The sequence below is a fragment of the Schistosoma mansoni genome (assembly GCF_000237925.1).
Source record: "Schistosoma mansoni, WGS project CABG00000000 data, supercontig 0261, strain Puerto Rico, whole genome shotgun sequence".
In the NCBI taxonomy this organism is placed as follows: domain Eukaryota; kingdom Metazoa; phylum Platyhelminthes; class Trematoda; order Strigeidida; family Schistosomatidae; genus Schistosoma; species Schistosoma mansoni.
The window spans coordinates 67,274-72,131 of NW_017386124.1; positions in this window are offsets into that span (position 1 = coordinate 67,274).

The following is a 4,858-nucleotide window of genomic DNA, read 5'->3' on the forward strand; positions in this document are numbered from 1 at the left end:
GCTATATGGATGTGCTCCTGTACCGTATGCACCATGATTTTAGAACTTCTGAACCTATACCTGACCTTGAGAAGTTTTGACTCATGTAAAAGAAGTGTTTCTACTTTAATTCTTTGGTTTTGTATAATAAATTTTTACTGTATACTAACTGTCTTCTGATAGGCTAATATTTCTGAAGATCATTTAAGATTCGTTCAAAGGTCGGCAGTATAGTTTAATCCTACCAAAAAGACCTCTACTCAAATCCTCCTGTTCATCCAACCAACAGTGAAGTTCTAAGGAGAGAAGGATATAAAACTAAGTGTCGTTGCATTTCACTACAATTAGCTAAAATATTTAAACTAAAAGGGACATATGATAGTTAGACATGTTCATTTTATGACCAATCTTGTGGTGGAAGATTATGTTATATACAAGCTATTCTGCGGAAACCATTAGCTTCTTACTCATGAAAGTACCCCATGCTGTTTCTAATTCGAAGGTTATGCAGACACATAAATAATGCTGAGGCAGCCAAATATTATGAATAAGTGACTACCTACTTGGTAGAATTTAACAGAGGAAGACTATGAAGCAAAATATGATATGCAATCATGCCGTTTCTGGTTTTATAACAAGTTATTAAATAAATGGCGAGGACCAGAAAGGAGCGGTGGTCCACGTTATTGAAAATAAGATTTAGCGGCGCACATGTAGTTTGGTCAATCACAGTCAAAAGCTTGAATGAATGTGTGTCCGTCCAGCAAACTTGACAGGGCCAAGGGATGGCAGACAACAAGTATTCTGAAAATCGTTTATATGCATCAAACTACAGCACATGTCGTTTTTGCAAAAGGTTTACCAATAAAAGTAATTACTTTGACTTTCGTGAGACACCTAACAGGTTATTTGCACATCAAATATAGATGTGACACATACCAATCTTTAGGCAGTTGGGAAAAAGCGCATAAACAAATATGAATATCTCCACTCACACGCTATGCATTTTTTACGTAAAATGTCGCACATGTATAATCAAGAAGTGATACTTTGGAAAAGGAGAACAACATGCGAAACTCCGAACTACAAGTGAACTGATTTTTGTACTTTATTCCCATATTATGACCATAAATGACTTGCGAATATCAAAAGCCATCTTATCTGCGATGATTATTTCATACGAACAATCCATAGTAAATCCATAGTAAAATAAAAAGCAACTTTAAACATTTACAAAGCTAGTTCTCATATTATATCATTGAGAATGCCGTGAAAAATTCATTTTTTCAAATACCGAAGAAAAAAACGTGGTAATAAGCTCCTTCAGGCAAATTTTGTACAACCAAAAGCAAGCTTCTAATATTCACTGACCGTGTCAAGCAACTACCATAATTTAAACATGCGTACACCTCAGAAACGCACAAAACCCGCTGGATTGGTTAGCGTTAGTAAATTATAAAGAATGATTAAAACAAAAAGCTTGAACTGTAAGTTTATAAATCAGGTCACTAATACTACTTTTTCATCGGGCGCTTCCGTGATCTTTTTACTGTATATGTGAACTAATACTTAAAACACCTATTGAAGTTGATATCCTCTTCTAACAATTATCATAACAAACACGTTAGATATTGGATCCGAACATGACTTTATGGGCAATCCACTTAGCAATATGGGCTTGAAAACGAAGTCTCCTGCGATAAACTGTTTACGCAGTCTCGAGAAATAAGATTGTTTCCATTGGCCGGCACATTTAACTTACAAGACTACCAATCTCAATCTGTCCTAAGGTTTATTATATTAATGCAACTGCCTAAATGGGGAAGTATTGATCCGAAATCCAATCATTCATTCTCTCTGTCCTGCCAAGACTTCACATGATCGCTTGCTCACAGAAGATTGTATTGAAGGAATGCAAAGTTGTGCCAGAAGGAATTATTTTCAGAAAGAATAAAATACTCGATAACAGACAAGGTGATATCAGGCTCATTCAATTAATTCGGCTATTGTTCGGATCTGCAGGTTGCAACTAAATATGCAGCAATTACTGATGTTCATGTCAATGCTAGATGAAATTCAGAAGGAAATGTGGAGTGCATTTTTGAATTGACTGGTTAAGATTTACTTTGTTTCCGCCAACCACATGAATGTTCGGTCACATTTTAAAGTCTCATATCACAGTCTTATGGTCAAGAATATCAGCTCTACAAACTAGGAAAATTTGTTGTCGTATTAAGGTCAACCTCAAAAAGTGTAGCTGAGATCTGAATCCTCAATAAATACACGACAGTATTGAGAAAAGTTATGCTAGAAGCCGGGGTGCTAGTATACACTAAGAGTTATTTCCACATACGTTTCTCTGCCCCCAAGTTCAATAAAAGTAAAAATCACGGGGTCAGCAGTTGTGAACTCAGTTTTAAACGTCGCTTGTTCCTAACAAACACAATTAATAATAGAACAATTAGTCGGATTTTCGATTTCGTGATAAACGACCTTAACCTCAGACGCTTTATTTTCCTTCGTTGTATCAATTTTTCCGGGATGTTGAAGTAATTTATCCAGCCGCTTGCTGATCACCAAGTATTACGGAGGTTCACAAGAATGATTGTCAAAGACAGAGTTTTAGATATGTTAGAGCAGTCCGATTAGGTGAAAAACCGTGGTTTTGCGAAATGTTTTTCTAGGATCAGATTATAACCAATATAAGATGCTCGAATCACTTGGATTCCACTCCTGGTTCTACAATGGAGTTAACTCAAATTGTTTGCCTGTTTAGCTAACGCATTATTGAAGAGATACCACGTTTTTCCTGAAACATCACTGTGGAACTTCAGCATATCCAAGCCCTTGATTTTTTTTCAGTGACTGGCTTCTGAGCTCTAACGTATAAAAAGACGAAAATGGTCAGAGTATTTTGTACATTAGAGTGGAAAAATATGCGAAATGGTACGGAAAAGGCACTACCGGTGGAACAAGGTACAGGAATAAATAAAGTATATGTAAACAATATCTGTTTTTATAAATACAAACTCCAACTTTAGTCACACCCGGAAAAATATTAGGCGGCAAGAATCGTTAGAAACAACAGCCGATTATCTGGCAAACGGGATAAGATGTCCTTACTAACCAAGATATAATATTGTATTTTAAAATGGTAAATAAGGCAATTCATTCTACTCTGTAAGTGACCATGCCAACTGTTCGATAACAATTACATTATATATGAGATAATCATGCAAATAGCTGTTGGTCAATAGCAATAAGCATCTTCAACAACCAGAGTACCTTTTGCTCTCTGAGAATCAAAACAAGTCAATGGCGTTACACAGGTTGTGACAGTATAACGCTCGGATTTCAGGTATTTGCTCTGAAGGCGGGAGACGATTGAACAAAACACGTTCGCCACAGTAGAACAAAATGCTGCTTCACTGAGTCACTCTCAATCAACGTAAAAGATTATGTGAAAAATGAACTGAATGACATACAAAATGATCCGAAACTATAAAAATGAGCCCATGTAAAACGAGGAATGTAACAGATAAAGATGTTATCTTCAAAATAATTGCCAAAAATAGAAGTTCCTCACACTCTACATAAAATTAGTAAGTCACCATGTGTAATGATGAAACCCTCCTGGATCACTTTCCTGATGAAAGTTATCTAGTACATTCGAAGTAAACAATCCCAACAATGGAAAACAATAAAAATCCAAAAGAAATTAGACCAAATACTTAGTGGTACGGCCAGATAAGTGTTTTTACCTAGGGAATTCACCAATAAGAATGGCTAAACATCTAAAGTTCCTATAATCTCACTTGTGGATTAAGATACACTTACAGACGTTAGAACATTTAATGCATTTTCAGAGGAGCAGTATGCATCAATGCAGAGAACAAACAACGGGAGAGACTTTATCGTACGGATAGATTGTAGTAGATTATTTCAGAGTCTAGAAGACTTACAGGTGGAGTAATTCATATAGAGAGATGATTTAGAATGGGTTTGTTTTGATAGTGACAAGCAGTTGGGTATGTCGTAATGAGAAGCTTCTGCATACTGGATTTCTTCGGTTGAATGTAAAGGATAGTTTATCAAGTGTTTTGAAGAAAAAGATTAGATTAGATTTAGGTCTCTTCTTGATAGTTGACCACGTTGAAAGTTTTGAACCATTAACTGACTTACTTCGCAGTAATCAACGCAAATTAGAATTGAAGGAGGAGACGTGTACTGCATTTTCAGATATCGAAACAGCTCTAGCTCAAGACACACTCCTCACCCATCCTGACTCATCAGACATGCTTGGTGTAGCGGTTGATGCACCGGATTTCGCCATAGGGGCCGTTATGCAGTAGAACACCTCCATAAGTTGGCAACCTCTCGAATTTTTCGCATGAAGCCTCATTCGCACGGAGACGAGATATGACGCTTTCGGTCGAGAACTGCCAAACATTTCCGGCACTCAGTAGAAGGTCGTAATTTCACTGACCGTAAACCTTTAACGTATGCTCTGCATACCTAGTCTGACCACTACTCACCATCAGTACAGACATTCAAACCATATCTCTCAGTTCACAATAGACCTTCGTCACGTTAAAGGTGAGTCGAACGATGTTGCCGATGCTCTGTCACATATCCAGGTTCATGAAGTTACTTTACCGGGGCTTGATCTCCCTGCCACGGTAGTCGCCTAAGCAAGTGATCCCTCCTGTACAGAAGCAAAACATTATACATCCCTTCAGTGCTGGGAATCAGCCTTACCTACTAGCTCAGGTACTATCCTATGTGACACTTCTACTGGGATTTCGCGACCCATCAAACCCTCTGCTTATCGTCGTCTCGTCTTCGATGACCTGCATGGACTGTCTCGTCCAGCTATCGC